Raw genomic sequence first — 12389 nt, 5'->3', positions numbered from 1 at the left:
AAATAAAATTAAAACAAAAAACATTGATAATTATAAATATTGGGTTGATATTTTTCTCCTCAAAATAACCTTAATCGTCCAGAATTAAATATTTGTATATATTAATTTTTGATTGCTTAATGTTAACTTAACGTTTTGAATTATTTTAACTTAAAAAGTAAATTATTTTTATTAACTTGCCTATCCACAGGACAAAAATTAGGAAAAAAATGTTACTTTTATAAATAAATGAATAAATCCAATTTTTTGCGTATTTTATATTTTTACCGTTTCAATTATTTAGTAGATTCTGGTTTTGTAAGATTATCATCAGGAACAACAATAAAAACATTATTAAAGCAAAGATATCAAGAGTGTACACTGTACCGTGGAAAAGTTTTGTTTACGAGTCGACGATAACAATTTCTAGTACAGTATATTATGTCAGTATGTAATGTTAGAATATATAGTATTTATTCTTAATCAATTGTAGTTGTAGTTCTGTGTCTGTCGTTATAATTTATTGTACATTTTATTACGGTTGTGGCTATTTGTTATTGTAATATATTTGTATATTAAAAAATGTTAACATTAAAGCATTATGGTCATTTTTTATTTTATCATGCATATAATATTACATGCCATAGTATAACGTTACTATAACCTATAGGGATCGATTATCAATCACCCCAGAAAGTAGAAAAACACTTCGTTTATTTTATGCTACTAGTAAAAAAAAATCAAATCCTTTACTATTGTTGAAAAATAAACGATAATATCGTGTTTTAGGATGCTGATGGTAAGATAATTAATATTTATATTTTATAATTATATAAATAATTATCTCTATGGGCGATGATCCATTCGAAGTACAAAAAAAATCTTCTACAAACTCATCTAGAATCTATAGAGGACTGGTATACCAAATGATAATTTAAAATAAATCCTATTAAATCTACTCACACCATTTTCACTCTGACTTGCTGCTCCTTCATTAAAGTTAACTCTCAACGGAGTTAATTCCTTCCACTACTATAGTTAAATACCTTAATCTTACATTTGATAAACGGTTAACATGGGCCCACCATGTAAGATATAAAATATTTTCTCTGTATAACCGTCTTCGTATCCTTAAACCTCTAATTCCTAATAAACACACTTCACTTAATATTAAACTCTTCGTTTACAAGATATTACTTAAACCAATCTGGACATACGGCCTCCAGCTGTAGGGTTGTACAAAAAATTCCAATCTAAATAAAATCGAATCTTTCCAGAATATTGCTTTAAGAAAACTTATAAATGCTTCTCCATACATATCACACTTCCCATTCATATCTAAAATTCAAAATAATTAATGAAGAAGCCAAATGTTTTTATAAAATAATTCATGACCATCTGTCTTCTCATTAAAATCCTTTAATTAAAAAAATTTCATCCCTCTCAATTCCAGGTAGCCCTCCTAAACGCTTAAAATGTAATTGGTGATCTACTACAAGAATAAAAACATGATATAAGAAAATAAAAAACTTATCCAAATAATAATCACCTCTTCTTGAAAATTCATAATTGAGTTTCATCATTAGGTGGCTTATTTTCTTAAAGTATGTTATCATGTTATCTGATTATTATATCTTATATACTTATAATATCAAGTGATATAGATTGCATATTTCGACTTAAATTAATAAAAATAAAAAATAATAATAATAAAATCGTCAGCGCCTTCAAAATACGGTTTTGAGGCCCAAGTGCAAACTAGTTTTAGAGGCCTCTATACTTCAGTGATTTTAAAACGTTGTTATTGATGAATTGATTAGCTCAGATAAATGCCCCCCCCCAAATTTATCGAAGCTCATCAATCCCTCCCAGTCCCGGATAAAAACGGTATTTCAATTTTAGGTATCCGCTAAAAGACTGTTTCTTATAAAAAATATATGTTTACAATATTTAAATTTTAAAATGTTTGCACTCCCCCACTCCTCTTTATCAAAAACTTTTGAAACCAATTGAACAACTTAATTTGAAGCAATGATAGGTCGTATTTTTTTGTATATTAGGAAATACATTGTTATTCAAACAAACCTAGGAACACATTAATAAAAAATAAATCAATAGAGGCATTTCATTCCTCTCAATCCTTTCTAATAACCATACAACTCAAATGTTTGACAAATATTAATTAATTAACAATTTGATATATTATATTTTTTATCTAATTCAGAATAATATTTGATTAAATAATAAAAATTTATACATAAATATTTTGGTTTTTGTAAAAAATAATTTCTTTTTCTAGTATATTTTTTCGATGTACATATTTAGTTATGATGTGTGTTATTTATTGGCTAAATAATAAATAATAAAAGAAAAAAAAAATAATAAAAATAACGATAAGTAATAAGTAATAACATAAATAAAAAACATGTTTGAACAGCAAATACGCAATTGATGGCTTAAATTTATGTGATTTCAAAATATATGAATCAGTATTTATACTTTTGAAAATATTTGCAACGTTACCAGTAAGTAGAAGTATGGCAAGTACGTTATGGCAAATCAAAACCTACCTTCAAAACACAACGGGATAGTCACGTTTAAATGGACTGGCATATCTTCATATACATAGAGAAATATAAATTAAAGAGTTCGAAGTATTAACTGTTATTTCCAAAAAAGGGACTCAGAAAACTTCAATTTTTAGTTGATTTGTCATAATTTTTAGTTATAAATATAATAATTATAATTATTAACTGTTATTTCCAAAAAAGGGACCAAGAAAACTTCAATTTTAAGTTGATTTGTCATAATTTTTAGCCATAAATATAATAATTATAAATATTCAACACATAATACAACATATTATGTACTATGTGATAATAATAAAAAATAAATTACTATTTAAAATTAGTGGTAATTATTTACTTGTGTGTAAAGAAAATAGGAAAATGTTCAAGCCCCCCCCCCAAACAAAAATCCAGGGTGTGCGGCCTGTGTCTAAATCATAAAAATGTCCATATTTAGCCACACGTCCGCGTAAACAACATTGATGGGAGCACCACTGGTTGTAAATTATAATGCATTATTAATTACTATAAAATTTTATTGAACAATAACTCGACGTTTAGTTGAACAATTTTCTAATCGAATGAAAAAAAAAAATTTGACAAAATCTTATATTAAAATCAACATTATTTATTATGTATTATGTATATTGTAAAAAACAAAAAACAAATAATGTTTGAATTTTTTTTTTTTTTACTTAGAAACCAATTTGAAATTCACTAATTCGTATATTATTTTATCATTTGAAGTTTTTAAAAAGTTCTTTTTTTTATTATTTTATTAACAATCAGGGCCAGCCTAAGCAAAAATAGTACACTAGCCAAAATCAAATTTTGCCGCCTCTAAAAAAAAAAAAGAAATTGAGCTCTTATTTTAACTTAGCCCCTTCCCCAATTTTTTATGTGACATATCTACTTAAAAAAAATTTTAATTTTTTATTTTATGAATAAAATTATATTTAGAAAGACTTAAAAATGATTTCTATTACTATTACTCAAAACCCATCACTACCGCGACAATTGGATATGTGGTTATTTATATTTTTTGAATAATTGAAAGCGCCCAGCGTAGGTCGTAATATAAAGTTATATTATAACTTTAGACAGTATTATTTTATTATATAGGTAAGTGGTTTTCATGAATAAATTCATTTAAATACTTTTCTTAAAAAACAACATTAGAAGTACTAAAGTACTAAAGTGCCAATCTAGGCAGGTGCCTAGCTCGTCTATACCTTTAACCGATCCTACTAACAATGTCTTACAAACGATTTAAACCAGCATTGAAAATTGTGACTTTATCTTCCGCCGTGGTAGGAATAGCTGGAACAATATCAAACTATATGGAAAGTTCAAAGAAAATTGAGCTGAAAACGAAGAAAGTTGGCTCGAAAAGAAAAAATTGAAAGCAAACATAAAAATTATAGAAATAGTTGCTGCAAACATTGTGGACATTGATGGGGTTGTAAAAATAATTAGAGAATTTAAAACAGCGTGCAGTACTCGGGCCGGTCGATTCGATCCTCGGTATGGTCATGTGCCTCATCTCTACCGCGCGGTTGATCCCCGGCCGCATGCCCTTTCGATATCCCCAACGATCAGGAAATGGGTTGTTCCCTCAAGCGCAGTCGGAATTATTATGGATTCAGTATAGAGTGTAACGCACTTCACATTGTCCGGTACCTTCCGGACCACCACCGCCACCACCACGGCTCCGTTTCTCCGTTTCTTTCTCCTCTGTTTCTGCTGGGCTTGCGCTGGTTCGTAGTGCGCGCGACCGCTCCAGGACGAGTTCTCACCGGATGATCACGTGGCTTGCGGAAGGAAAAGTTCAAGCCGAAAAAGTTCTCCTGTGAACAACAACACCGCTAGCGTATAGCGTTACACCTCGTGGGGCAGGCGCGTCTATATACCTTAGAGTAATATTATTAGTAATATTTTTACTCTATGCTATAATCACGATTTAAAATATCTTAAATCAAGACTATAACTGAAAATGTACGGAATATCTTAGTTCGTAATATGCATTGATATAAACATCTTACAAACAATTGCATAAACATTTATAAATATTAAATATTGTTAAGCATATTACCATGTATGAATGCATAATATGTTTGATAGTATTATGCACTCGATATATTATGAATGAAACTTCAATTCAAACTTATTGTGAGGAACTCGATGTCGCCTCAACAGAGTATTCATGGATTGTGAATATCATGCACAAATTACTTTATAACAGAAGTTGTTTATTTTTTACCAATGATATAAATTAATATCTATTAATTTAATAGTAGCCATGAAATTCTGCATAAAAACCGGCTTCTATATAAATTATAATGTGAATATTAACATTATATTAATATTATATTTTAGATGCATTGATATATTTTTCCTGATATTGAAGGGGTAGTCAAGGTATTACTACGTACCTTGTTTGGTTAAGTGAATATTAACATAACTAAACAAAGTAAGTGGTAATATCTTAACTACCCCTCCATAATCAGGAAAAAAATATATCAATGCATCTAAAATATACATGCATTTAATTTAAATAATGCGTATCACATTTAATGTGATACGCATTATCGCGCCATCATGGTCACATTTGACGGATTTACGGAGCCGATCGGGAGAATAAATTATATAAATGTAATAACATTTAATGTAATGTAATGGAAATGTAATGTAATGAAGCTTACTGTATATTTTAATATTTAATACCTCCTCTATAAATAAGTATAACAAAAAATTAAATAAATTATGAACAACTTATTCAGTTTTCCAGACAAATCGCACAGCGATTTAAGTATATTATCTGTAGCAGGGGCGGCTAACCTTTGTTGGTTCAATTTTTCCTTTTTAGGTTTTAAAAATCGTTCAGGTGCACAAAGAAAATTATATTTTTTAAGAATAAAAATAAAATTACAGATTTATTTTAATATTTTTATTAAAGTTTAGTCATTCTTAGTGAAAAACAAGCAACAATTGTTTCATCGGTCAAAATATTTTTTTCCTTCGATTTAATTAAATTTGTTATGGCGAATAAGCTTTCACAAACATAAATTAAAGAAAAATATGAAAACATAAGGAATATAGTCAATTTTAAAACATATATACCTTATTTCTTTGAATTTTTTATAACCAACGTTATATAAATAGTATAATTTTTTTTTTTGTATACAACTATTAATAATTTCAATTTTTGCGCGTGCTATTAAAATTTCGTCAACGTGCCATAGGTTCGCCACCCCTGATCTATAGTATAGATTCTATACAATAATTATTTTAAATAGGTATCTCGTAAAAACAGATAGGGTCCCTGCGATAATGACTAATATTTCACAAACTATGTTGTTATATTTTATAATATAATATCCATAATTCGAATAACTTGTTTGTCAATAAAGTTGAGGCCCTCAATAAGTGACTATAGTTAGTCGATAATAGCAACATTACAGGCAACAAAACTATAAATAGGCAACGAATACCTATATTGACTGGATATATTTTGAAACAGACTATATTCAATTTTTAACTTTTGCTTTGGGAGACCCTTTAGAACCAGAGGCTTCTGTGCATTGTACACCTTGTACACCTAATTGTTGCGGCACTGAATATCGTATTGAATCTATAAGCTAATCAGTATATACTATGATCTTTCAAAAATATATATTCTGAATTAACTAATATTCAAACGATAAAATAAGCTAACGACAAAAAACCACCAACAAAAAAGAATATAAACGAAAAAACATCGTGAAATAAAAAATATTTTTTTCTCGGCTGGAATACAAAATTAGATTAAGTTCTACTTTTTACAAGACGTATAGAGAGTATAGTAGCAACCAAATATTGCGTCCTGGGTGAAATTTCCTTTAACCCTTATGTATTTTCAGTTTAAAAATATTATAATTATAAGATATTATTTTCAACAATTATTATAAAGGATGCTGAAGTTTTTGTAAATTAAATATGCAACATTAACCGTTGTAATTTTTAACATAAAATGCAAATTTTTAAATTTTATGTCTTCATAGGAATTGCGCCTGGGAAGTAAGCAATTCTTTCTCTCCTTGCTACGGCCCATATAGATTAATGTAAAATAAGAAATTTTGATATAAACATTTTTATATTGAAAAATCACTCAACCATTCTAATACTAAGTTTAATAATACTTGTATTCTTGACATAATTAAAGGAAGCTTAACCTTTAACTTGGATGAAATTAAAGGTATGATAGTACTAAAGTATATATTTATTTAAAATTAAAATATTTATAACAAAATGGAATGTTCTTACACAGTTCGTGACTTTTTACTGGGCAACTGTGAACTCGGCCCGATGATTTTTGCCGATAAAATATAATAAATATGACAAAATTCAATCTGAAAGTAATAAATAACGTACTTATCATGGACAATTCATTGTTCAAATATAAATGTTTTGAGACAGTTAAAAATTAAAAAATTAAAAAATTAATTTCATTTTCATATTGAAATTTTGAACGATATTTCAGTACCGTTTACATAACCATGGCGATGGCACGCGTAGTTGAGTCATAGCATGGACAACTACTGTCGGTTTTGATGAATTTTTTATACTCAAAAGTTGTTTTTACTTTAAGGTCAAATGAAATAAAGTTCCGGTGTATAAACCGCAAGTGCAATCTGTTTTTAAAAAAAAACGGGAATAAATTATATTAGTATAGAGAAAAACGAATCTTATGACCAGAAAACGTCTCAATCAGCGATGAAAAACATCCCTTGTTCTTCTGTAATCTAATTAGTTACGAATTTTCTACAATAAGTTGATTATTTATTTCTTTAAAAATACTATCATTGCTATCGACCTTTTTTTGTTATTTGATATTTCCGGTTCGGGTTGACAACAAATAAAGTAATTGTGGGCTGAGCTTACATCTGTTCTTTTCACTTTTCCAATAATACGGTCATGATGAAATGGCCTTTTCGATTTGTCCTTTGACAGCAGCTAAACCAAAACAACGAGAAATAATCTACATTATCAGAATCAAATAAATTTTTACTAACAAAATAAATCCTCGATAATAATAATAAATTGAAATTAGATCAAAAAATAAGAAGTTAAATCTAATGAAAAATAACTGTTAAATTACGGCTATGATTACCAAATGGAACCAAATGGAGAAACTGAATAATGTATCAGAAGAAAAAAACCAAAGAAATAACGGATTTACGGTATTATCTGAACAAATGTAAATCAGTAAATAATTTCAAATTTCATCTACTGACGCAAAAAAGTTCAACAACATTTCAACCGTATATAAATGGATCCCCCTCCCAAAAAAAATAAAAAACCACCACTGTACATAGGTACATATAATATACTATGTAGAATATAATATCGTGGGTATATAAAATGAATTGCCGCAGCTTGTATAATGTGTTTTAAACATACATCAACCTAGCCCCACCTTATTGAAATTTTTAAAAATTTTCTTCACCAATATTTAGTATGAAATTCGTATGAATTTGTATGACAATTTTCACACTAAATATTAGTGAAGAAGCTATTTAAAAATTTCAATAAGGTGTGGCTGGGTTGTATAAGATACATTATACAAGCTGCGGCAATTCATTTTATATACCCACGATATTATATTCTACATAGTATGTTATATGTACCTATGTACAGTGGTAGTTTTTTAATTTTTTCTGGTGGGGTGTCCATTTATATACGGTAAAAATCACCAAATTTAAATATATCTGCATTTAAAATATAATATATTAAAACCTGATGTTGCGTCTTGTGTGCTCTCGTGCTATATTACGACTTATTTTTAGGTCCGTTTCGCCAGCACTGCCACTTTCGAATCTTAATACCAAATCTTAATAATATTATGTAAATTATTTTGTAAAATTTTATACAGTCAAAATAAAATTTTGTACATTCCCTACCCAAACACGAGAAAACCCGATTTTGCCATGCGCGTGCTAGAGAAACGTTTCCCTAGCATGCGCATGACAAAATCGGATTTTCTTGTGTCGGGGGGGGGGGGGTTGTACAAAAAAAGTATTTTGGTTGTATCAAATTGTACAAAATAATGTGCATAATACTGTATAAATTAAATTTTGATAAAATAATAATTTGTTGTTGACAGTGCTGAGGAAACGTTTTCCCAGCACGCGCATGACAAAATCGGGGTTTTTCGTGTTGGGGAGTTGTAAAAAATGTTATTTTGATTGTGCAAAATTGTAAAACAAAAGTAAAAAATACCATCAAGGTTTAGTGCTAAGATTCGAAAGTGACAGTGCTGGCAAAATGGACCTCTTATTTTTGATTCATATTTAAATTTGAATTTAAAATTGTTTGACGCTATTCATTTTTTACCATCCAGGCAAAACATTGTTGTAAATTCCGTTTAATTAAATTTCAAACTTTTAACTACTTATACTGACATCTAATACTTGTAATTAGGTACTAGCTAGTATTATCAGAAGTAAAGGAACCAGCGGCAGATTGGCTAAACATTTCGGCCTGGGAAATTACCGTATGACCGGCCCACCATCCAATAATAATAATTTTTCATATAACTCTCCTTTATTCATGGATTAAATACTCGTAGAACTGTTTATATCACGTTTACACTAGGTTTTTATCAAAATCTTACAATTAAATACAATATACTTAAATACATTATTTTTATAAAATAATTTTTAATCCAAGTAGATCGGCCCAGTGTTATAATACGACTACCGGTCCACCGGGAACTTTCCCGGTATCCCGGTGGGCCAATCCGCCGCTGAAAAGTACCGATATTTAATATGTATCGTTAAAATTTAAAGATACATTTGGATTTACATAACTATTTTGTACGTGAGACTTATCATTATATAATAATTATAAATTATAATTATATTATTATTATTATTATTAATTATTATTATCAATTAATTATTAATTAAACGATATACGTACACGAATACACATAGGTATATACTATATACAATGTAGTAAATAACATCGTAAGTATATAAAATCATTTGTCGCAAAATGTATAATGTATCTTATCGGTTTTGTAACAGTTTATACAATGTTAAATTTTTTCTAGCCGCAGTTTACATATCGTCTTTTAGAAAAAAGTTAATCATACTGAACGAGCGCAGAAGAGAAAATAAAAAATTGAACATTTCTCGACGTTATTGAAATGTATAGCACCATATAGATTTTCCTTTGCAGTCGGATAATTTATCTCTCAGGAGAATATTCACTGGCTATTGCTGGAAAGCCATATTTCGATTCATCATCAGTATCATCGATGAATTCTTCATATCATCTGTGAAAATTGAAGCACAAACAATTGGAAAATTCAGATATAACAAATATCGACAGAAATTTTATTAAATTTTACATTCGATCCTTTCGAGGTGCATTTTATGACTGTCGTATTTACGGTTGAGCTTATTCGTATTTCCTTTGATTACACGAGTATACAGAGTGGTTTCAAAACCACAATATAAACAGCGATTAGAATAAACTTTAATATCAATATTGAATATTACAATAATTTATTACTCGTAATCGATGATAAACTATTTTCTAATATTTTGAATTTATTAATCATGTGGCAAACGAGACTTTGGAATTCCTTCAATATCTTGTCACAATCTTTTTTGAGCTTATTTTTGATCCTGCAGTTGTCTAGAATTAAATTTCTACCGTTAGTTTCGTTATCGTTTTTGGTTAATAATAATAAAAATGTATAAAAAATGTTTTACGTTTGACTTTGAAAATTTTAGATTTTAAACCGGTAATTTCTTGTTTTATTGATTTAAATGACCGCATAACTAACTTATTTTCAGCAAATAACATTTCCATCATCGACCGGTGGGTTTCCTATTAATTTTACTTATAATATTATAAAATAATTTCTACTGTTTAAATATGAAAATTTAATATTTTAACTACAACTTATTTGGTTTTAAATACAAATTGTTAATAATACTTTCCAGTTCTTTTTATAGTTCGTTGGTTTTCCAGAGTTTTTTATTTGACCCGATACTACATCTAAGTATGAATTTAAATTATGTACACAAAAATAGAATATGTGTTACAATAGTTATAATTTTTCAAAACTTTTTTTCAAATTTTCAAAATAGTTTATAGCCTTCTTGCGTTTTCATTTGGCGTTCCAAAAGTTTATCTGTCCTTAGTTCTCTGTCCACAAGAAGTTTCATGTTTTTCATCTTGACTAAAAAGCCAACAATGTAATAAATATTTATTTTATATGTCTATTAAATTCGGGGTTTTCGTATAATATTGAGTATTACATGATTTTTTTTTACAAAAAAACAATCGTATACCCTTTAATCCTGTGTCGATAGTTTTATAGTACGAATTGTTTTGATCGCATGTTTCTACATATGAAAAAAAAAAACATACTGTGTAAAACGATATAAATTTATTTGTAGCATAATATTTTAAGACCTTTTAGTGTTTTATCCGGTGTTCCATCTGTTCATTTTTTGCTCGTAAATCAGACAGTTCTTTGTACATCAAAATGTTCATGTTTTTTAATTCCACTAAACACCGAAAACGTATTAAGTATTAATTGTACATTGGTATTAAATTCGATTTTTAAGTGTACTATAAAGTATTTCATGATTCTTATGATAAAAACTTAGTCATATACCTTTTATTCCTATTTCAATGGTCTTGTGTCCCGAGTTTTCTATCTCACGTATTTCTACGCATAAAAAAAAAAATAACATGTTGTTGCGTGCCGTCTGTTCAACCATTGAAGAGTGCAGTGGCGTAATTGTGAGGGGTGAGAGGGGCAAGTGCCCCTTTTGATAATTTTTGAGAGATAAAGATATAATTTTACCTCTACCCAGATAATCCAACAGTACAAATAGCACCTTTTAATAATGAACTCTTATGGCTATTATTTAACAATATTGGTACCTAGTACCTGCCACCTACAATTTATGTTTATCTAAACCATAAAATGAGTTATGTAAAGATTTATGTAAAATCAAACAATTAGATATAGTGTATAAAATACATACAATAAAATTGTTTTAACTGGTGGGGGGGGGGGGGTATCAGAGTTTTGGTAATAATAAATATATTATATTGCCCCTTTAGATTTTTTCCCAGTTACGTCACTGAAAGAGTTGATGTAAGAGGATAGATTTATTAAATAATTACTATACTTTGAATATTTACTATTTATTGATAAATTATTCTAAGTCCAAAAGTATTTATTAAATGAAATTATTTTTAAGTACAATAAATCATTAATCTATCTAGCGTGAAGGTGCTTGCTAAGCTTGGACTAAAATATATCTGAATATTGGTTTGTTTGGGACTCTTATATACCCCGTTTCTAATAGTTGACTCGAACCTAGTGGATTCTAATCCACTGGTCCTATGCAATTCACCTTGGCATTTTAGATTGATGCTACTTGTATTTTGTGCACCCAACCCTAGATTACCTATGTAACCAATTATATGTAACCGCAATTTACATTTATCATACTTATACCTTTCTATAATAGTTATTTTAATATTTATTATGTACTATGTGTCTTCTCTACAATATAACTCGTAAGGACCTATATCTATGTATGTCCGTAACAATGGAAAACTTTAAATTATTCGAATTCACCGACACCATAATATTATAGTTGGGGTACGATACCTTCCAATTGTTGCATCCGCTGTTTTAGCAATTGGTTTTCATTTGAAATATTCTTCATTTCTAGCTCTATATTTGTGCACTTAAATTCCGCTGCACACAACAATACGATGTTGAATAAGATATTGTCACTTTTTTTTTTTTTTAATAACACATACTAT

This window comes from Sipha flava, unplaced genomic scaffold, assembly GCF_003268045.1.
Source record: "Sipha flava isolate LNK unplaced genomic scaffold, YSA_version1 66_pilon_pilon, whole genome shotgun sequence".
NCBI lineage: Eukaryota > Metazoa > Arthropoda > Insecta > Hemiptera > Aphididae > Sipha > Sipha flava.
This window is presented reverse-complemented; position numbering follows the sequence as displayed.